Source organism: Antedon bifida, chromosome 10, assembly GCF_963402885.1.
Source record: "Antedon bifida chromosome 10, ecAntBifi1.1, whole genome shotgun sequence".
NCBI classification, from domain to species: Eukaryota; Metazoa; Echinodermata; class Crinoidea; order Comatulida; family Antedonidae; genus Antedon; species Antedon bifida.
The window spans coordinates 4,520,684-4,546,306 of NC_136235.1; the positions used below are offsets into that span (position 1 = coordinate 4,520,684).

General features: G+C 31.5%; 1 long non-coding RNA gene across 2 annotated transcripts in view; it reads left to right on the plus strand.

The window, feature by feature from the left end:
* LOC144854244 (uncharacterized) overlaps positions 1-25,623 on the plus strand; it is a 37,023-nt gene that overhangs the window by 3,276 nt on the left and 8,124 nt on the right. The window contains exon 3 of one of the 2 annotated variants that reach the window (XR_013614544.1): positions 18,081-18,674. The exons of the other annotated variant lie outside the window; for it this stretch is intronic. This is a non-coding gene — a long non-coding RNA (uncharacterized LOC144854244). Of the gene's footprint in view, positions 1-18,080; positions 18,675-25,623 lie in introns of those variants that run through there. 2 annotated transcript variants of the gene reach the window in all.

A 25,623-nucleotide genomic window follows, 5' to 3' on the forward strand; every position in this document is an offset into this window, starting at 1 on the left:
TCCATGAAACTGAATGATCATAAAAGAACAATTAATTCCTACAAGTATAGATTTTTTTAAACTTGACAACAGTGTTGATACAGAAGATAGCTTCAATTGTCATTGGACGAAACCAAATGTCGCAGACTGTGTTGACGAAACCTTGGTTACGCTCTTACATGAAGCTACTTTTGAATGCAACAAGTCCCAAAACGTTGAATAGTGCCATTGTTTAGTCCAATAAGTCCTTGCCTATGTGTTTAAACTTTAAAGAGAAAATCAATTGTTAATGGTTGAGAGGACGCTTGGAATGCACTAACAAAAGGTTATTGATCTTGGTGTCTAGCATGGGGGTTAGTCAAATATTCCCACAACACTCGTGAGGCCCAAATGTTTTCATCTCTGTTTGTATTTATGTTTGTCCGTTGCCATGTTTCACCAAGTCCATTTATTGATAAATTGTTTGTTTCATTTGTCAGTTCACAATATAGCCATCTGGAAATTTTGAGTCATGATCAATTATTAAATTTTATTATGTTGAGATGAACAGATTTCATTTTTTCAGTACCAGCATCTATTTGTACCATTGTACTTTGCATTATTTAGGTAAATGTCAATATATGTCAGAGTTATTTGTGTTACAGTATTATGGTTTATTTAAAACATTATTCCTTTTAATTGTTAATTAAATCATAAGCAGTGATTAAATACTGGTAGGTAGAATGTGTATGGATACACAGTATAGTACTGTAGTACAGAGGCCCTAAAATAGGGTTTGACATTTTAAACTGTCACTGTAGTGTAAGTTACAAGAGCTTTATAATGGCAAGAAGGAAATAAAAAAGTAATCAAAACTAGAATTTAATTCGTCACTTTGACGAATTATAGGTGATCATTTTTATCATTTTACTGAAATTAATTTTTTTTTAAACATGCACGTACGTTAACATACGATCGGAAAATGTTGATGTATGCCATCCTATTATATGCTTATAGTGCTGAGTTGTGCCTATATGCCATATACAATATGTACAGTATATACTGTATATCTATATACAGTGTAGCATAGGTGAAATTACGGGACACATGTTCTATTTTTTTGGCATGATGACGTTATCAAACTAAACTTTAAGATGACAATTTCGAAAGATAATTAATTGAGCAAAAAAATATAAGATTTGGAAAAAAATTTGGCACGTAGAAGCGCTGTGCGCGCTCTTTGAATTGTGTATAACTTTGACGAAAAATATGAAAAAACTACTTTTTCACTTCAACTGGCCATATGTTAACGTCACAACATCCGATAGGCTTAATTTTTATATGAATTAATATCTACATTTCATCAGCTTTCATAATAAATTATAATCATCAAGGTAACCTTCAATTCTGAAGAGCTGTAAGATATTCAAATTTACTGCGAAGGTGAAATTACACGGCCTACGTTATTCAAGTTTTTACGCGTGATGACGTCATTAAAATGAAGATAGTGTCAACTCATGATAAAGATAATTAATTAAGCAAGCACATACTGAAAGTTGTGCGAAATTCGAGCACACATAACCAAGATGCGCTCTGTTGAATGTGATAATCTACACAAAAAGATAACAAATCCTAATTTTTAAATTCAAGTGGCCATTTGATGACGTCAAAACATTTTGTACGTAAAATGTGTACATGAATTCATATCTACAACTCAATGGCTTCCAGAATAAGTTAAAAAAATCGGGGGTCATCTTGCATTCTGAAGAATTATTTTCATTTTAAAAAAGACCTATTTTTCACCATTTTCAGAACTTTTGTAAAATAAATGTGCGCATTTTGTCATTTTTAACGTGCTCGTATAGCGTTATTTTAAGTCGGAACTGACTCAAATTTGGTGAATGTACTAAGGATGGTGAGTAGAATGAGATTTGTAAAAAAAATTCATATTTTTTACGCTTTTTAAGTATCGCGCGCGCAAAAACGCATTTTTGCGCAGTAATTTTTTGAAACACGCAAATGGCCTAATTCATGCTCTAAATTGATCAAAACTTAATTTTGAGCGTTTTAAATTTTTAACGCGCGATATCACGCGCATGAACCTACGTGCGCGTGCTTTTTTTTTGCTAATATTTTTACCCTTGATCTGAAGTTTACGTGTAGTGAATGTCATTAATATGTGATAATGAATTATGGAGATATGATTGATAATGTGATTTCGCAAAATGGCGTATAAATGTCGTCACGGATGAGTGATCACGCTGGAAAGCTTATTAGGATTAAGTTGTATTATTTGAAAGATATTCTGAAATTTTTGTAATCATTGACATTAAACTTTTTGAGATAATTGTTACACAAAATAGTGTACAGAAACAATAAAAAGACTAGACATGAAACTCGTCACTTTGACGAGTTTGGTTATCCGCTGCGCAAGTGGTGAAACATGGACGTTTAACGACGTACCTTTTAACATTAAGGGGATAGGTTGAGGCCAAAAGGAAGCGTTCACGTTGGCATTATGACCTACAGGCCGGACAAGCAACTGACAAACAAAACCAGAAAATGTAATAGAAATCACATATCTCCTAACAACGATGAACGGCTCTGATACGAGAAAAATATTGTTTGCCTCTCTCTATCCTGTAAAAATAACGTCTTATTTGGCCTGCTACATTATAGAAATAGGTAGGAAATAAACGATTTGGGCTATTCCATTACAGTCGGTATAAACAGTAAAATCTGTTTACATATTACATACAGTGTAGATTAGGTGAAATTACGGGAGCCGCCATTTATTCCAAATTTTAACATGGCGGCGGCATCAAAATGAAATACAAAGATAGCAATTTCGGAAGGATATTATCTCAGCAACAACATATTAACGTGCAGAAGAAATTTGAATACGTGAAATATTGATGCGCGCTCTTTTAAATGTAATGAACTATTACACAAAAAATGAAAATACGACTTTTTTTAGTTAAGTGGCCATATGATGACGTCACATCATCAGATTGGCAAAATTTTCACATGATTTCGTATCTACAATCCAATAGCTTCCAGAAAACGTTTTAATCGTGATTATCACATTTTATTCTTACGAGCTATAACAGATTAAAATTTACTGTACAGATGAAATTAATGCCACACGTAATTTAAATTTTTAGGCATGATGACGTCAAAAAAATTAAAATATTTTTAACTCATGCGAAAGATAGTTGATTGACCTAGACAATATCAAAATCGGGGTGAAAATGGAAAACGGATAAGTGGAGATGCGCTCTATTAAATGTGATGAGCTATGATGAAAGATACAAAAATCCTAAATTTTATATTCGCGTGGCCATACGATGACGTCACAATGTCCGGTTAGCCATATTGATACATGATCCTATATCTACAACTCATCAACTTCCAGAATATGTCATCCACAAAAAGTTGACCGTGCAGTTTAGAAACTACGTCTGTTTAAAAAAAGGCATAATTTTGACGATTTTCTGAACTTTTTCATCAAAAACGCGCGCAAATTGACCAATTCGACGTGCTCGTATGACGTAACCTTAAGCCCAAATTGTTTAAAAGTTGGTAAAATTACTAGAAGAGGCTGGAAAAACATAAATCACGCGGAAAATATATGTTTTCAATGCTACGTGCGCACCGCACACGTAAAAATTTGCGCACGTGTGGGAATTTTTGACATGCTTAAAATGACATGAAACGCGTAGAAAGTTGATTAGAAAATAATTTTGCGCATTTTGAAATTTTAAATGCGCGTGCGCGCGTAACTTTGTGTAAAACACGCAATTTTTGTTCAACAGAAAGTTAGCGCATGATATAAATTAAATTTGTGCAAAGTTTCAATTTAAAATGTTATTTGGTTTTTGACCTATGTTAAATACGAGAAAATCGTTAAATCGCGCGTACGTCACGTTGCGCAATTGTAAACATCATGAAAAGCTTCGCTTGACGACGTTACATAAATGTCAAAATGTTAACATAGTTCACAAAATGTTATGTTTGCAAGTTTCAGAGAAAAGCGTTACACAAAAATCATACAGAAAGAAAGAAGAGAAATAAAAAGATGATGTTGATGTTGATGATTTCGTACAATCACAAGAGGTTATCAGCAACTTCGTTGCGGATAACCAACTAGACATGTAACTCGTCACTTTGACGAGTTTGGTTTTCCGCCGCGCAAGTGGTGCAACATGAACGTGTAACGACGTACCTTTTAACATTAAGGGATAGGTTGAGGACAAAAGGAAGTGTTCACGTTGGCATTATGACCTGAACTGAAGAATATGATATGTTGTTATTGCTGAATTCTATTATTTCGATTCATATATAGTATACACAGTATAATCTGTATCCATATCACACAGTGTAGAATAGGTGAAATTACGGGACCCGCTATTTATTGCAAATTTTAACATGTTGACGGTTTTAAAATGAAATGCGAAGGTAGCAATTTCGGAAGGAAATTATCTCAGCAACAACATATTAACGTCTAGAAGAAATTTGAATACGTGAAATATTGATGCGCGCTCTTTTAAATGTAATGAATTATGACGCAAAAGATGAAAATACGACTTTTTTCATTTAACTGGCCATATGATGACGTCACAACATCCGATTGGCAAAATTTTCACATGATTTCGTATCTACAATCCAATAGCTTCCATAAAACGTTTTAATCGTGATTATCACATTTTATTCTTACGAGCTATAACAGATTAAAATTTACTGTAAAGATGAAATTAATGCCACACGTAATTTAAATTTTTAGGAATGATGACGTCAAAAAAATTAAAATATTTCTAATTCATGCGAAAGACAGTTGATTGACCTAGACAATATCAAAATTTGGGTGAAAATGGAAAACGGATAAGTGGAGATGCGCTCTATTAAATGTGATGAGCTATGACGAAAGATACAAAAATCCTAAATTTTATATTAGCGTGGCCATACGATGACGTCACAATGTCCGGTTAGCCATATTAATACATGATCCGATATCTACAACTCATTAACTTCCAGAAAATGTCATCCACAAAAAGTTGACCGTGCAGTTTAGAAATTACGACTGTTTAAAAAAAGGCATAATTTTGACGAATTTTTTAACTTTTTCAACAAAAACTCGCGCAAATTGTCCAATTCCACGTGCTCGTATGACGTTACTTTAAGTCGAAATTGTTTAAAAGTTGGTAAAATTACTAGAAAAGGCTGGAAAAACATAAATCACGCGAAAAAAATATGTTTTTAATGCTACGTGCGCACCGCACACGTAAAAATTTGCGCACGCGTGGGAATTTTTTACATGCTTAAAGCGACATGAAACGCGTAGAAAGTTGATTAGAAATTAATTTTGCGCATTTTGAAATTTTAAATGCGCATGCGCGCGTAACTTTGTGTAAAACACGCAATTTTTGTTCAACAGAAAGTTAGCGCATGATATAAATTAAACTTGTGCAAAGTTTCAATTTAAAATGTTATTTGGTTTTTGACCTATGTTAAATACGAGAAAATCGTTAAATTGCGCGTACGTCACGTTGCGCAATTGTAAACATCATGAAAAGCTTCGCTTGACGACGTTACATAAATGTCAAAATGTTAACATAGTTCACAAAATGTTATGTTTGCAAGTTTCAGAGAAAAGCGTTACACAAAAATCATACAGAAAGAAAGAAGATGACAAAAAAGATGATGATGATGATTTCGTACAATCACAAGAGGTTTTCCTGCAACTTCGTTGCGGAAAACCAAAAAAAAATAATAAAAAAAAAAATAATAATAAAGATTTTATACAATAACAATAGGTGATCATTTTATTCTAAATGATCACCTAATAAATCAATAAAAGATATTAAATATTCCTATAATTTATAAACATTCTCAAAACAGGGAGGATCCCAGAGGGGTGGCAGGCCCCCCCGCCCTAAATGTTGCAAATTGTAATGCAAAAGTTAGGACATCAAATTAAGCTCAGCCCTTCATTTCACCATTTTTAGGCCCTGGGCCCCCACTATTTCAAAATCCTAGATCCTGTCGGAACATATTTTCACTCAATTTGTTGTACATACACGTCCTTCATATTGTCAAACCATGATATTATTGCTCTGTTATTGGAAAATACTTTTGGAACATATTCAACTTAACTTTTTTTGGATACTTCACTGTTTGTTATATTTTAATGTGCAAAATCCAGCTAAGAACAATCAGGGCCCAGAGCTCAAGGGGCCCAAGGGCATGAGCAGTCCCAATGCAACTACCCAGCATTGGAGGGCCCCTTAGGAGAGGGCCTTTGCACTCTGTATTACACCACTGATCGCCACCATTCAAATGCGTAATTCTGAGCATCATATTCATCAGCTTCATTACTAAAATTAAACCATGAAAAATAATCTGAATCATGACCGGTTGCAGGGTAGGAATTATGGATCAGGGAGAGGTATTATTATTTTTATCAAATAAGACTACAGTAATATTGAGCTATCCTTGGATATTTTGGATGAGCTAATACTTGTGGTGTTGAGGAAAGCCTTTTTCTTTTGTTCCATATGGAAATTATCTTCACAATTCTACTTATCGGTATTTGAAACCAGTCCAGCTAATTGTCCCCAATCTAGTAGAAGTACCAAATGTCATTGTAGATAAGATTATTTCTTTCCTTCCTGGACACTGTTTTTACTTGCTGTTGTGTATTTCCGCCCATCCTAAAAAAAAAGCAGAACTTCCAGAAAACAATGGTGCAAAATAAACTATTATTTATTATCAGCAAATTCCATAAGAGAACCAGCTGGTACCAGTGATTGTTATAAGTCTGGGTTCCAGACAGCAATTCACTTAATATTGGTAAAAAGAGAATGATTTTTGGTTTCATAATACTTGAGGTTAGCTGAAAGTTTACAGACAAAACTCTGGTCAAGTCGTGACCATTTTGTCAACAATCTCCATGCCTGGCTGTCATGTATTGTGTGTTGTCCTGAGAAGGCACTTTTTTTTCAGTCAATTTAACAAACCCACTGCTTAGTTGGATTAAGTGGAACAGCTTAAAGTCTTACCTCGCAAGTAACTATTCCAACTTCCGCCGGTTCTCGCATGACTCTAATTAGAGACCAACCAAAATGGCTATTCGACCTTCTGATCACCATAATAATGTTTTATTTTCAAGATGGTTTGGGCAGTCAAGACCAGAATTAATTGAGGTTTTAAAGTTGTTTTAAGCTAGACCCACTTCTACTACTATGTTAAAAAATACCATTTATAAATTAATTAAGTCCTGTTTTTTACCATTCTTAATTGTTTCTTCTAGAAATTACCTTTTTTTATATTTCATTCACACACTTTTATCACTGAGTTTGTAGGTTGAAATTACTCAACTGGTGTACAGTAATGTTTTATTATCAGCACTCCTTCATGAGGAAAGAATGTGAAAATTGAATCCTTCCCTTGGCACTCCTCTTTCACCAAAGGTCATTCACTTTGTAATGCTTGAAGGCTTAGAAAATGCCAAGAATGTTCATATAATCTCCTTTTAAAATCCCCTTAGGACTTGATTGAACACCAATTTTACATACTTTACTTATAGGGATTACCTGAACAATTTTTTTGGTTTAAAATAATATTTTGCTATGATTCATATTTTATCATTATTCATGTCATACTATTTATTTGGATTACAGTAATTATAATTAAATCCCATAATTTATTTAATAAATAATTGAAATAACCTGAGTTAGTTTTTGAGTACTGTATATACCTGCTGCCAACTAGGTGTCTAGAAAACTCAGATCTAGAAAACTCAGATATCTGAGTTTTCTAGATTAGAAAACTCAGATATATCTGAGATCTGAGTTTTCTAGACACCCGCTGCCAACTAAATTCTCACGCATAATGCGTGAGCCTCACACATGAGGGCTGATTTTGTATGCCTCGCTCGTACGTGGCTATTCTCACGCATCCATAAAAATATTCAGAAAAAATGATTTTGAAATTAATTTTGAAATTAATTGCCTATTTTGTTTTGAAGGAAAAATTGTTGTTCCTACTAAGTGATTTTGTTGTTCTACAATTTTCTGTTTTTTTTACATTTGGATGAATAACGAATGAATGATACTAGTACCTTCATGGCTAGTTTCACGTAGACTCTAATCCTGGAGAGATTATTTCTGTAACACTATTATGTAACAGTTGACTATTATTATGCAATGCTTTTTTCCATGAAAAAAATACAATACTATCCTGTGTTAACTAACCTTCAGAGACCATCTAGTCAAAAGCAACTACTACTTAAAATCATTAATCAAAGAATTTAAATGAGTTTCTAGTAGAAAATAAGTACCCTGTCATCACTATGCTAACAAAACCCAGCTTTACTTTATTGATTCTTTGAATTCCTAAGATTTGTAGGCTGTCTTGTTTGACCATATTAATGTGTCCTTGGCCATGATGACCATTTGTCCCATGGGCTTGCTTGGTCAGCCATGGCCTGGTCATTGAACTTGAAATTTCATCATTACTTATTGTTCATGTTATGAAGGTCACATAGAACAAGATCAAGTTGTTTTTAATTGACCCACTATCATAATACTGTATCATACAAAATTTAATGTCAAAGTCATTTTGTGAATTAGGGCTTATTTCTGCTGTGAGCAAATAAGGGTTACAAGCACCTGGATAAAACTACCTCCCATTTTGGCCGTGTAAATGCTACACATTTAAAAATGGCAAATTCTCTGAATAATGGTTAAAACCCAATCATCAGTCATCTGGGTCAGAATTGAAAAAATTGAATTTAATGAATGCACACATTGTTCCCAAAATGACAAAACATAAGGTCCCAGCCAGCATGAGGCAGACGAGGCACGACTACTCACAAACTTTTGTTTCCAATTTCATCATAATACTCTTTAATATAAATATCTACTCAACTTTTACGGATATGCAGTAAACTTTTGTTTTTCAAATTTGTCTTATAAGTTGTAATTGTATAGATGTTTTGATCAAGAAAATAAAGTTTTAGTGATTACATTCCTTGTCACAAGATCATCGTCATTATTGTTGTGGATCTCTTTAAAGTCTGAAATTTAATAGATGCAAACAACTTGTGCTTTGGTTACAAGCTATTTGGTGCTTAGTGGGAGGCCTTTCATATTTCATCATCTGAATACCAGGGAGTTTCTTGGCCTGACAACCTATATATCAACCTATATATCATTCTGTTTATGTCTACTTTAAAAGAGAACAGTTTGTATCATCTTTAAGGGGTGGGATTTTATTTTCCAGGGGTAGTATAAAAGGCTGTACGAAATTGTTAAAGAAACTAGACCTGAAATTTTTGACATTTTGTAAAAACAATGCATATATAACTTTGAAAACATTAAACCAGGTCATTTCTTGTCTTAAATGTGCGTTCTAAGGTTAATTATGATAAAAAGAGAAAAGCAATACACTACCTAAAGTAGCTCGCTGTGAAAGTTCTCTAATAGACGTTTCTAGGCCTAGCTTAGTTAGGCTTAGTTTTGTAGGCCTAGCTGCATAAAGAGCGGTAACGTACGAGCATTGTACACTAGCTATAGACCTAGCCTGACATTTCGAATTCATTGTTTTTCTTTTTTTGGAAGAATCTGTTAATACAAATTGGGGAAGACCTTGTATTTTCGCTGTAAAGTTACGATTCTTTTATTTGTCTACCCTTTCACAGGATCGGTCAGAGTGTTGCATTACATCACAATATGAAAATATTTGTGCGCAATGCATGTTGGGATTTATAACGTGCTGCTAAAATTATTAGAATCAACTAATTTTAACATTTAAAGACGAAAAAAAAAAATCGCAATAGGTCCATATAGTGATTATTTTTACATAAAATTTAGAGTGTGACCTTAAATTAGGAAAAAAAAAACGTAGGTCTAGTGTCTTTAGAACTCTGAACACGCTGCTAACACCAGAGACCAGAACATCCTCATAAAAACTGACGGCAACAGATAATTTAAAGTATGATTTGCATAGAATTTATATACTGTAGTCCACCTGGGACATTTTTTCGGGAAAGCCCCGCTAAATCCGGCTGGACAGCATTAAAAGGAATGATTATAGTGACTGGTTGTCTAGAGACGTCCCAGAAACTTCAAACTATAGCTACTACAGTATTACAATCGAATAAAGCTTATCAAAAAGTGAATAAAAAGCATATAAAAGTATTAAATCAGTGGTTACTTTCTTGCTTGACCCCATTGATTCTCTACTGCTGGCTATTACTCAGTACTTTAGCTTTGAGACATTACTTTTAAGTTTGTTTACTAATTCACATCCCGATAGGAAACAGAATGCTTAATAGCAGAGTGATGTAAGAAGATCAGGGAATTTGTGCACATCAGATGACCATTACTGTTGAGTCACGTATAATCCGAACACATGCTGTTTGAGATTATCTCGCACAAGTTGACATTTGTGTTGCACCATATCCTGAAGCAACTAACGAGTTTGGCACAAGTTAAGTTATATTAAGTTTCATCATACCGAAAACGTATTTACATTTGCCCTTGCGCTCAAACCCATGATGAAATTATAGATGTTTACGTTTATAATATAAAACATATTTTAGAATATTTGCTGTGTGAAATAATTCTTTCTGTAGATCTAAGACCTACATTTTATATTTATCATGTGATGGCAAGGGTTAACCAGCACTGAACAGCCTAAAGCACCATGTAATGAGTGAGTTTTGGAAAATAAATGCCTAGTTGGCAGCAAATAGTTCCAGCCTAATCAACCTATCTTCACTCATTCCACTCATAGTGATATTTCAATATACAATACAAAAAACTCCTACACATTTTTTTTCTTAAGAAATAATTTATGTTTAAAGAATTAATTTAGAAATTTAGTTTAATGAAAAAGTAAATTGACATTCTTCTTTTATAAAAATCAACATTAACATTTAATTTAGTTATAAAATTACATGTTAAGCCTATTGTACTAAAAATTAAAATTCCGTCCCTCTGAGCTCATTAAATACCTGAAAGTAAAACTGAAACCGAGCGAAAGCATGCAGATGCTAAAAATAAGGACGATTAAAACATTGTCTAGTTTTGTTTATATTCTATTACAAAGGTCTGTGTAGTAATATATTTCCTATTATTAGCATTTTATGAAATTGTTCATGGAATTGTCCAATAAAAAATGTTAATTTTGTTTTCTCTATATAGTAAATTGAAGTTTTACTATCCATTTAGAATTGAAGTCAGATTTTGTAAAATACTGTATGGTACATAGCAGAAAAGCAAGTCTATAAATATAACCACTGATTTAAGGGTATGTTCAGACTCACGGCGTTAAGTTAGCGTTATCTATGCAAGGCGTACGGTAATCCGTGGCATTAAAAGCCAAGGTGTTCAGACACAACGATCAACATTCCAATTCCTTGCGTTTAAAACACTCTGATCAGGTCAAAACAGATAGAACTATATGTATACATTCATGACAATGCATGAAAGTTTACATCGTAAAATAGTTTTTTTGTTATTTTTATTTACATAATGTTACCTTCAAATATACTGATTTGTTCTTACTACTTGTAGAATTGCATTTTAATTCAAAATAATTTAAAACGTAATTATTACACGGACAATTATCTGATTAATTGATTTAATTTATGAAAATATCATATCACTGACGCCAACTTTACTGTTTTTTAAAATTGAAAACCTGAAAATACATTTGACATAGCTATTTCACTGTCATATACAGGTATGAAGTTGCTGTCTGCTAATCGTGGTTGTGTCTTTTCATTGGTTAAGGTTAAAATCACTGATGCATCACTGGATTAGCATTATTAAATCTACCCTCTCCTTCTATGGTTATTTACGCCACTGGCGCGACGTACCAGCTCACTAACGCAATCCGCGGCATGGTTCAGACACAAAAATATGTACGCCGCTTTCATAACGCCACCTTAACGCCGTGAGTCTGAACATACCCTAAGACTGTGTTCACACATAAGGCTGGCATATCATACGCCTACGCCAGTAGCATTGTTAACGCCGCTTGCTACTTTGTGGATTTTCTTACAACTTACAAAAGCCTTACAGTACTCCATCCGAGTTACATAAGAGTGTGCATTGAATGATTCAAACTGACTTGAATTATACCATAGTTATATTCAATTTAAATGCCCAGTGTGATTAGTTAACCACCTCCGAACTAACTAAACCGATCTGATTTGTTTCAGAGTAGTATAGTATATAAGATATGTGTAGGGGAAGAGGAACTAAATAAAGCAAGCTGTACTTAACTCCAATAGAGAAAAGAGCCTGTAAACATTGTGGATTTCCCAAGTTGATTCTTAGAATTTCTAAACATTGACTGTAAACACTATAGCCACTCAGCAATTTCATTTGATTTATTGATATAACCTTTAAAACAATGTTGATTGTGAACTTGTCTTTCACTGATCATAAGAAGTCGTAGTGTAGTAGTGCGTACCATGTAAGGACACTCATCATTCTCTTGTTGATGAGTAACTATTTCTAGGAATGTTTACTGATAAAAATAGGTACACCATATTGGATGTAATTAATCAGTCAATTAACCGATTTTTTACAAAATTAATTATCCTAGTATTTGGTATTATATTCTAAATCAATGTGTGTGTTGCGTTGGTTCAGATGACCTAATTTTGTCCTGAGTGACAGTTCAATTTAAGTTATGGCTATAGTCCATGGGCTGGAAGGGGTTACCGTGCACCCCCCACACAGTTAAACTTCTTTGGTATCATTTTCTTCCCACGGACATATAGAGTGAAAAAATCGATGTTAACAAGAAAAATATAGGGATGCATTGTATGTACTTCCGTCATTTGTAATGATCATCAGTGTTTTATCTTCAAATATTTTTTGGGGTAGGGGGTAACATTTATCCTAATAACCCAAGGATCCAACATCTAATTAGTATTATCTTAGTAACATTATGTAGCATACATCTTTTAAAATCTTTTAAAATTTAAATAAAATTGATCGGAAGATTATTAAGGTCAGTAGAGGTCAAAAGGTCATTGACCTTTTGCAAAATGCAAATTTTTCCCAAAATATAGATAAATTTCAATATCGTATATACAATTTTCAATATTTTTTATCTTAATTGTGTTTTACTTGTGCTTACTGACATATTGAATAAGAAAATATATGTTAACAAGATAAAAATTGCAGTTCATTATATACTAATTGTTATTTTTTATTGTTAAAAATTGCAATAAAAATACATTTCTTGGGGTAGGGGGTAACAATAATAGCAATAACCCAAGAATCAAACATCTAATTAGTATGATCTTGGTGTCGTTGTGTAGCATTCATGTTTTTTAATCATATAAAATTTGAATAAAATTAATAGAACCATTTTTAAGGTCAGTAGAGGTCAAAAGGTCACTGACCTTTTGCAAAATTGCAAATATTTGCCATAATGAGATACATTTCAATATCAAATCTCCAATTTTCAATATTTTTTATTTTAATTGTGTTTTACTTGTGTTTACTGACATATTGAATAACAAAATATGTGTTAACATGAAAAAAATTACACTGCATTTTAATACCATTGTCATGTAATTTTGTTATTCTTCAAAATTACAATAAAAAGACATTTTTGGGGTAGGGGGTAACATTTATCCTAATAACCCAAGAATCCAACACCTAATTAGTATTCTCTTGGTACCATTGTATAGCATACATCTTTTAAAATCTTATAAAATTTAAATAAAATTAATCGGACAATTAGTAGGGTCAGTAGAGGTCAAAAGGTCATTGACCTTTTTACAAAAATGCACATTTTTGCCAAAATATAGATAAATTTCAACATAGTATCTACAATTTTCAATATGTTTTATCTTAATTTTGTTTTACTTGTGCTTACTGACATATTGAATAAGAAAATATATGTTAACAAGATTAAAATTGCAGTTCATTATACACAAATTATCATTTTTTATTGTTAAAAATTGCAATAAAAACACATTTTTTGGGGTAGGGTGGAACATTAATAGCAATAACCCAAGAATCAAACATCTAATTAGTATGATCTTGGTGTCGTTGTGTAGCATTCATGTTTTTTAATCATATAGAATTTTAATAAAATTAATTGAACCATGTTTAAGGTCAGTAGAGGTCAAAAAGGTCACTAACCTTTAGCAAAATTGCAAATATTTGCCATAATGAGATACATTTCAATATCAAATCTCCAATTTTTTCAATACTTTTTATTTTAATTGTGTTTTACTTGTGTTTACTGACATTGAATAAAAAAATGTGTGTTAACATGAAAAAAATTGCAGTGCATTAATGCCATTGTCATGTAATTGTATTATTCTTCAAAATTGCAATAAAAAGACATTTTTGGGGTAGGGGTAGCATTAATACCAATAACCCAAGAATCAAACATCTAATTAGTACAATCTTGGTATCGATGTGTAGCATATATGTTTTTGTAATCATGTAGAATTTAAATGAAATTAATCGAACGATTACTAAGGTCAGTAGAGGTCAAAAGGTCACTGACCTTTTGCAAAAATGTAATTTTTTGGCAAAATGAGATATATTTCAAAATCAGATCTCCAATTCTCGATATTTTTTTATTTGAATTGTCTTTTACTTGTGCTTACTAACATATTGAATGAAAATGTGTGTTAAGATAAAAAATTGCAGTACATTGTATAAAAATTGTCAATTTTTAATTGCAATTAAAAGACATTTTTGGGGTAGCGGGTAACATTTATAAGAAGAAGAATAACCCAAGAATCAAACATCTAATTTGTATGTTCTTGGTATCGTTGTGTAGCATTTTGTTTAATTTTATTTAAATTCTGCATAATTTTTATTTGAAATTCTACACAACGATACCAAGAACATACAAATTAGATGTTTGATACTTGGGTTATTCTTATAAATGTTACCCGCTACCCCAAAAATGTCTTTTTATTGCAATTTTTAACAATTAATAATTGACAATTTTTATACAATGTACTGCAATTTTTTATCTTAACACACATTTTCTTATTCAATATGTTAGTAAGCACAAGTAAAAGACAAATCAAATAAAAAAAAATATCGAGAATTGGAGATCTGATTTTAAAATATATCTCATTTTGCCAAAAAATTACATTTTTGCAAAAGGTCAGTGACCTTTTGACCTCTACTGACCTTAGTAATCGGTCGATTAATTTCATTTAAATTCTACATGATTACAAAAACATATATGCTACACATCAATACCAAGATCGTACTAATTAGATGTTGGGTTATTGGTATTAATGCTACCCCTACCCCAAAAATGTCTTTTTATTGCAATTCTGAAGAATAATAAAATTACATGAAAATGGTATTATGCACTGCAATTTTTTTCATGTTAACACACATTTTGTTATTCAATGTCAGTAAACACAAGTAAAACACAATTAAAATAAAAAGTATTGAAAAAATTGGAGATTTGATATTGAAATGTTTCTCATTATGGCAAATATTTGCAATTTTGCAAAAGGTTAGTGACCTTTTGACCTCTACTGACCTTAAAAATGGTTCTATTAATTTTATTCAAATTTTATATGATTAAAAAACATGAATGCTACACAACGACACCAAGATCATACTAATTAGATGTTTGATTCTTGGGTTATTGCTATTATTGTTACCCCCAACCCCAAAAAATGTATTTTTATTGCAATTTTTAACAATAAAAAATGATAATTTATGTATAATGAACTGCAATTTTAATCTTGTTAACATATAATTTCTTATTCAATATGTCAGTAAGCACAAGTAAAACACAATTAAGATAAAACATATTGAAAATTGTAGATACTATGTTGAAATTTATCTATATTTTGGAAAAAATGTGCATTTTTGCAAAAGGTCAATGACCTTTTGACCTCTACTGACCCTACTAATCGTCCGATTAATTTTATTTAAATTTTATAAGATTTTAAAAGATGTATGCTACACAATTGTACCAAGATAATACTAATTAGGTGTTGGATTCTTGGGTTATTGGGATAAATGTTACCCCCTACCCCAAAAATGTCTTTTTATTGTAATTTTGAAGAATAACAAAATTACATGACAATGGTATTAATGCAGTGCAATTTTTTTTCATGTTAACACATATTTTGTTATTCAATATGTCAGTAAACACAAGTAAAACACAATTAAAATAAAAAATATTGAAAATTGGAGATTTGATATTGAAATGTATCTCATTATGGCAAATATTTGCAATTTTGCAAAAGGTCAGTGACCTTTTGACCTCTACTGACCTTAAAAATGGTTCGATTAATTTTATTCAAATTTTATATGATTAAAAAACATGAATTCTACACAACGACACTAAGATTATACTAATTAGATGTTTGATTCTTGGGTTATTGCTATTATTGTTACCCCCTACCCCAAAAAATGTATTTTTATTGCAATTTTTAACAATAAAAAATAACAATTTGTATATAATGAACTGCAATTTTTATCTTGTTAACATATATTTTCTTATTCAATATGTCAGTAAGCACAAGTAAAACACAATTAAGATAAAAAATATTGAAAATTGTAGATACGATATTGAAATTTATCTATATTTTGGGAAAAATTTGCATTGTGCAAAAGGTCAATGACCTTTTGACCTCTACTGACCTTAATAATCTTCCGATTAATTTTATTTAAATTTTAAAAGATTTTAAAAGATGTATGCTACACAATGTTATTAAGATAATACTAATTAGATGTTGGATTCTTGGGTTATTAGGATAAATGTTACCCCCTACCCCAAAAAATATTTTAAGATAAAACACTGATGATCATTACAAATGACGCAAGTACATATAATGCATCCCTATATTTTTCTTGTTAACATCGATTTTTTCACTCTATATGTCCGTGGGAAGAAAATGATACCAAAGAAGTTTAACTGTGTGGGGGGTGCACGGTAACCCCCTCCAGCCCATGGACTACTAGTTTTAGGTAATATCAACTGTACCTCGTAGAATAGAAAATTCAACGTGGCACCAAATCGACTAAACTAAAAAAGGAACTCTTTACCTGTAGGCCTACTCCTATTAAAAACTATATTAGAGTATAAACTATAAGGAAAATATCTCACTAAGGGCCTGTTTCTGCTGCATATCCTCAAAATACTGTATAAAATACGGTATATTTTATACCATATTTTTTAGTACCCCGTTTCTGCTAGAAGTACTATCTTGGATGGTTATGTTAAAATTCATCTTTTTTACCCAACACGCCTTTCGATCCTCCAAAATGGGGACAAGTTATTTTTTTCTTGCTCGAATTAGAATTTGTTATCTTTGGCGATGTTGTAGCCTCTGCTTTCACAGTCTCTGTTTGTTTTGTTATTGACATGTTTCAACGACACCCCTTACTTTCCTTTTATTTTTGCTAAATTATCTTTCTAAATCTGGCTGTGTCCTGTTTGTTGCTTTTTAATTTTCCTGAAATATTTGTTTCCCCAAAAGATTATTTGCAAATGTTGCAGTTCCTTACTTTCGTTGGCTTTAGATTATCCATCCATGTGTAAAAAAATTACAGAAAATCAAAATATACGGTATTTTTTATTGGCAGCAGATATACCCAAAATATGGTATATATTTATAAATACTGTATTTTATCCACAAAATATGGTATATTTGTTGTGTGCGCCGTTTTCGCTGCCAAAAATATACCTTATATGGTATTAAAAAAATATGGTATTTACTTGGCAACAGAAACTATACCAATTTGTTGTGGTTGCGGTCCACTGTTTGTGGTACCAACGTCATATTTTGTCAAACCACCTCTTTTTCCTAGTATTGCTATTTACTGTTGTGGTATTTAATAAGCATGATTTGTGAGAAAGGGAACCACTCTAAAATGTCTGAATAGTATAAAAAAAACAAAGGTCAAAGTTAGAACATTTGGTTGACAAATACCACCTCTTTCACACACAGGAAACAGTAAAATTACTGCAATCCTACCATCATTGTAAAGTGGTTACCAGCAATAATTTGGCTTCTTCAGGCAATATTGCTTTCTGTGTGAAAAGGACTCTAGAGTAGTGTAGTCTAACGTTATGTATTTCTCTCTTGTTTTTAGATGCACTCTCAAACATGACAGTTTGTGTGAGATGATTTTATTTTTCAAGAAATTCCAGACAGGATATTTTTAGTTTATTATACAGAAGGCCTATTGTTTCTAGTAACTTGCGTTTTGTGAAAAGGCTATTTAATTTGTGACGATAGTTGTTGATCTACAATATTTGTATCAAATTTATTATATTCTTAGTAATGATACAGTATTTATATTGTATATTATTTGTTGCTACTGAATGTAGTATAGCATACACAATATGCTAAACAAATAACTTTATCCAAACACAACGATGAAAACATCATTGACTATATCTGAACAGACTTTCTGAGAAAAAGAAGGCGTGCACAATGAATGAGGCTCATTCATATATTCATTTCATCCCTTAACCATAACTAACTAATTCACCATTTGTGGTTTGAATATTGCTGAAAATAATGTTTTCGGACTACCATAATGATTATTTATGATATTTGCATTTGAAAAGAAGTTCTGTGAAAAATAAGGCGTTTGATTCAACATTATCCCCTAACCTTTATCAAACAACACTATTTGTGGTAATAATGTTGCTAAAAATAGTCTTTTCTGAATGTATTATACTATTTATTGACTGAAAATATTAAATTGTTATCACAAGGAATATATAAATCATTACATTCTCCACCTTGTTTTTGTTTTAAATTTGTCTAAACGATAAACTTTGTACAAGAACTAGACAGTAAACTCCAACACAACCTATTTTGTGAGAGTTCACATCAATTCACTGTCTGTTAGCCAGTAGTTGACGAGTTAGCAGTTTAATAGATATGTATGCTAAAACCTGAAATAGAATTTGAAAATTCTGAATATAGAAAAGCAAATGGTATATCTTTATTTTTCCCCTCATTGAGTTGAATGCTTCGCATGATTTGCTTCTTTTGTATCAGGTGGTATTCCAGATTCATATTTTATTTGTCACAGGGTTTTATCTATTGTTACAGAGGGGATATGTTCAACTGTAGTAAAGCCATAAACTTTTGTGATTGTCAATACATTTGAACAAGCGTACCCATGAGTGTATATATCCTGGTTAATCATTGTAACTGTATTATCCCTCATTGTAACTGTATTATCCATCATTATAACTGTATTTAAAAGGATGACTATTAAAAGCTTTTATTTGTTATTTTTAATCCCATAACCTACTGTGGTACAGTCTACAATAACTATTTAGCTATACTTGCCTGTGATTGGTTGAATGTTATCCCATAGCCTACATGGTCTACAATAAAACTACTCAGCTGTACTTGCCTGTGATTGGTTGAATGTTTACACATGCATTTTTAAAAAGCTTTGAATTGTTAGTTTTTATCCTATAGCCTACTATGATAGACAATTACTATTTAGCTATACTTTCCTGTGATTGGCTGATTGATGATTTTTTTTTCAAACATAAACAAACACTTCAATTTGTTAACCCCAATTGATAATGATAACAATTTTGTTTTGTATGTAAAGAAAAGATATATTTTGTTGTCATGAGTAATTACCCGTTCCCACGGTTTCAAAATAATAACTCATCAATATCGGAATTAGCCAATAGTATTTCTTCACACATACCAGTTCGGATTTTGACACCTATGAATTGTTGATATCAACATTCAATGTCAATATCCCTTTTGATGCCATAATTTTTAACAATGACTTTAGTCTAACTGAGTATGCGTAAGTGGTTGTACGTGCCAACCAAATCATGTATGCACCGATGCCATTATTTAAGCTTGTATTCTATGTAGTAGTTTTAAAGCCTTAATTAATAATCTATTTAAAAAAAAATCTAATTGTTGATTTATTTGGTATGGTGAAACCCTATTTCAATAATCATAACTAGTTAAGTATAGTAATATCTATATCTTGTTTAGGAACTTTTGATTGGATGACCTGGACGTTGGACTTGCCGTCCTATTTAATGCATGCAAGGATTATTGGGTGTTGTATTATATTTATCAAGGTTGATTCCAGGTCTTCCCGGCGATCTAGGCATTTTGTGGTAAATCAACTAATCAAGTGGTTGCGTAGCTCTATTATGTCTGTACCATGTATTAAGTTAGATTTTTTGTTGGGCTTTCGATAGACATCAACATCAGGTTTGCTTTTATCAGAAACACCAAATCATAATCTGTCACAAATGCAGCTGTAACCAATCATGCTGGAGATCACACCAACACAAGCTGCCACAAAGATGTCTAGCAGAATTGAATTTGCGACACTGCGATTGTTCAATCATGAACGGTACGCAGTAAAGCGAACTGGTATGCCAGTACGTGACTTCAAATACTAAACCTTTATTGAACATTATTATATCAGCCTATCAATTGATTTTCTTGTACTTTTCCATTCACTATCAACATAATTGATCCATCTGCATACTTTCAATTGCATTGAATAGTGACTTCTATTTTTAGTTTTACAAATTAATTATAGTAAATCTTGAAATACTAAAAAGTATTTATATCTCCTACGATATGCTTATTAATATTCAATTTCTATGGTCCATGGCAATTGATCTCTGTGTTCAGTGGGACTGTTGGAGAATGTGAATTGTGACAAATTAGTTTTCTTGGCTTTTTGTATTGTAAAGAAATGCTTTGTTCACATCAAATAAAACAGAATCGTGGATGAATATAATAATGACAGAAATACGATTCAAAACCTGAAATTGACATATATCATTCAATAAATTACATTTAATTTAATAGATCTGCAATATGAATGCAATTAACTTATCCTTGAAAAAAAAATGAAAATATCTATTTTATCGGCATATAATTATTACCCACTAAGTTTTGAAATAAGTAGCGATTGATTAGCTGCCTAACATTAAAATTATTAATTGGTTAATACATGTAGGAACAGGCATATGATGATGGTGATTAATTTCAACCAATCACAAACTGGTTACCGCTCTTCATAGTTATATTGCGAGGTGGCTTGTACATTCTTAAGATTTCATACCAAGACATCATCATTGAGAAATTTATAATTGAAAAATAAAGTATTACTATTTTTAGATATTAGTATTTAATCTTCAGTCATTTGTTTGGACCTAGAGGATCATTACAAAACCACATGATCAGCCACCACACATAATGAAACTTTAACCAAAGAATAGAAATTATCCAAACATTTCCTGAATGAAGGGAAAGTGTGCTTTCCATCACAAGACCACTATCATTGTTCTATTTTATTCAGATTAAAAACAATGCATTTAGAAAATAATGATGATGCAAAATATACAAATACAAAAAAATAAACATCATATGCACAGAAATGTGTCTCAGTCAAGGTAACAACAAAACATAACAGAATTTATGATTAAAAAAGCTCAAATTATGAAAATGTAATGCCTATATGTATACATTTAAGAAAATAATGTTATTACATTACATACATTACATCTCCCCTAATTGTAAGTGCTGTGCTAAACTAATATGGCCGCTCCCCCCCCCCCCCCCCTTGGTTTTTCCTATGGCCGCCATTGTTGAAATTATTGTTAATCTTTCAAATTACTAATTGCAAATCAAATGTTTGACATCAAGTAGTTTGCTGTTAATGTTATTATGTTTTTCCATGGAAGTAATTGTTGTACACCCACCTTTTTATCCAAATGATTGGAATTTACAAATTTACTGTTTCTTGGAAGTTATGTTTATATTTAAATGTTTCCGGAATGAGTAGGAAATGTTTAAATTCTTTCATTTAATTACAAGACCATACCATTATATTGTTTTAAGTTCAGTTGTATGCCCACCTTTTCAATCTTCTATCACATTGATATTGGCAAATTATTATTAGTAGGCATCCGTCTGCCTCAAGAGACAATGGCACACCGAAGCAGTAAGTGGCAGCAAAGGTATCTGGGCAAAAGAATTCGGAGACACTCTTGGCTGCACCAACAGGGTCCATTTTGAGTCGACAGATTGGTTGCAAGAGGTGCCATAAGGGTGCCAGATAGTCGATCCAACTGCTCCACTCTGGTTTTTCTATCTGGGTTTCTCCCATAGCCTTCTCTTGGATTGAAGGTTTTCCTTCCCCTAGTGAACTGCCTTCCTACAGTAGGCTGATTAATGATCAAATAACATAGCAACAGTGGGCATACTGTTAGGGAATATTTATAGATAAATTAGTACAATATTCATATTTATACTGAGGTTATTCAAGGAAATGAATAATGATGTTGTTGGCAATTAAACATAGCAGTGTGTAATCCAAATCATAAGGTTAAACCAACTTATAGGTCCTCTTCTGTTTTGTTTTTTGTTGCTAAACTACATTTATGATTCATATGAGGGATATTACACACAGTAATTGTAATCCATTGTCTTATTTTACATACCCTAGGAAACTGTGTGTTTATTCTATCAATCAAAGACTTCAAAACAGTAGAATTGGTTACTGGACCGGTACTGGATGGATCCTAATAACATGTACATCAATAATGTTGAAGCTTTGATTCTTGTTCGATCATTTTCTTGAATTAACATAAAAGTCTGCTCATTTATGATTTGAATGCAATATCTACTGTACAAATGAAGTTTATTAGCAAGATTTGTATTAAATAATTTAATAATAATGATATACTGAAGATAAAAAATGGAATATTTTGAATATTACTTTACTGACTCAAATAATTATTGTTTAAAATAGAATTTCACCTGTTCAAGTCATTCAACATTTTCTGTTGAAGATTACAAAACATTGTGTATTCACCTTTATTTTTATTTTTAACATGGCTTTAAATTGTTTTATATTTGTTTTAATTTATTGCTTTTGAAAACTATTGTGTTTTTAATTTCAAACCACATTTAGCAGTGATATATTGTCACAGGACGATGTGATTATATCACATTTCAATGTAAAAAATATATTTTTGTAATTTGGAATGTTGCAATGTACTACAAATCAAACATACAGACGTTACAAATCATAATGATATGCGCGCAAAGCAATCGCAAAAACTTGTAGAATGATGGCCTTTCGGAATCTTCTGAAACGACATCAAATGGTCTGTGAACATACATTAATGTTGGCTGAATAATCTAGCAATGTACTCATTGTGAATACCAATATATACTCATTTTGTTTTCATATTTAACAAAATAAGTCTAGTAAGAATTTTATTTTAATGTAGAAACATAAAAAAAGTATCAGTATATCTTTCATGGTACTGGATGTATTTGTATCTAACTCATGCAAATAAAATTTAATGTATGCACGTTTTTAATCCTAACATCTAAACCACATGAAATTATGTAGGTCACAGGGTTGAAAACATTCACAAAAATTAAATTAAACAACTTCTGTAAGATGATGAATATTGCTTTTAAAGATGATAATACTATAATTTGTAATTTCTGCCAGATTTGTGCTGTTTAAATTTATTTATTCCTTTATGTGATGACATTTTCAGAAAAAAATGATTAACAATTAAAATGGTCCAATAAGAGGCAGAATAATGAACAGTGTCTGGGAAAATATGGAGCTAAAAATAAACCTCTAATTTTGTCTGAGCATAACTCACAAAAATAACACACAGACAACATTAATCATGCAAATTAAAATATCTAGAATATCTAAAAATTAATAAGCGTTTTAGTGTTTTTTGTCAATTAAATTGCTTACAGAGATAGAACAGCATAAAAGGAACAGAATAAAAACTTGTGTAATTATCCAGCATAGCTAACAATTAATAACCATATCTAACAATCGGGCAACATGTTTAGCTTGTTCATTGAAGCATGAAATGTGTAATTGCTCACCAGCATTCAGAGCATGTAGTGACCTGAAGTGACCCATACAGACAAGAAGAGGATTTGTTCCGATTGATGTGATACGTAGGAAACATACTGGGAAAGTTATCGTGTAATGAGGATGACAATGCGTTGCCTGCAAACAGTATTTGTTTACTCATCATCAGACGTGTTATGATAGTAATGAGCGGGATCAGGTGTCGTGTTTACATCCTTTTGGGATTCTTTCTGAGCGATGCTATTTTTAGATATTACTAGCTATTCGAAAGATTGGAATTGGGTGATGGGTGGGTGTGAAATTAGGTTGATGGAAAAGTCCTGAGACAGAGCATATTTATCATCAATATTGATGGTGATGATAATATCAACATCTTTATTTTCATTATCATGGTTTTTCCATGTCTTAGTCTTGGTCATCCTTATCATTTAAGCTACATTCACATAAAAGACAGACAATTCTGTATACCATTTTCCATTGTTTACCAAAACAACGCTGTCTTCCATTACGTGCAACGGAAAAGTGGGAATATAGCTTTATCATGGTTTTTATATCTAATGAGTGGATGAATGCGACATTGGTTAATGAAAAAAATCTTGTGACTCCATAGACACCAGTTGCATCTCCTCTTCCTAGATGTTTGTTATCAACAATATTTGTAGCATCATCTTTTTTTTTATCATATTATCATTATGATTTTGTCATGTCTTCATCATCCTCATCTACTGTACAACATTTATCATGGTTGTAGTATCTATTTATATATCATTATCATCATAATCATCATTTTCATAATTGACATTAGACATATTTAGACATTCTTTTTTTCTATCAGAGTTAGATACAACATTGCGACTTAACTCTAATTTGTGAACACATCTTTGTCTTACCTTCCTCATTTAATATCTACTACATGTATTATCATCAATACTGTATCATCAGTATGAATTGTGAACCTCAAAAATAAAATATCCATTGTCAATTTATTATTTTATATTTGATTTTATTAAAATTGCTACTATTAATACATGTATTACTTATTATATTACTTTCACTAAATTAATTACTTTTGTCAAATTTGTGACTATTTCATTATAAATGGTTGTGTCTTATTATTACATTCATTTTCTACACTATTATATAGGACCCATGAGAACAGTTCAAATAGCAACCTCAGAATGTTATTCCTAATTAAAAGTGAGCATTTAATGCTTCTAGTAAAATGTTAATTGATTAATAGTCATTGAAAGAAAGTGATGTTGACATTTAGTCTGCAGTTCAAAGCAACATCATTCTAAATCAGTAACTGTAAGCTTCACTTTTAAAGATTTGATTCTTTGTTTTTCAAATCAAAATAATGCTTGATGTTTACTGAATAATTTCAATACAAACTAGATTGACATTTTGGGACCACAGAACAATGTTCAAGACCACTATGTAACAATTTTCAATCAAGAATAAAAAATACCTAAATACAGTAATACAAACATTTTAAAAATATATACAATATTAAAACCCTATTTAAAGCAGACATGGGGACCCACTTAAGTGGGGATCCAATAAAGTGTCCTCTTAATAAGGGTGTCTATACTGAATTATAGGGTTGTAGTGTTAAAATATGGCTTCTTGTTCATTTAATTAATGATATCTGCCTTCGTGATTTCAAAAAGTTGATGAAACAAAAAAGCATGGAAATCATAGTGATTTCATGTTAAATTATTTCTTGTTCATTGTTCTATATTTAACTTTTAAATTACCTTAT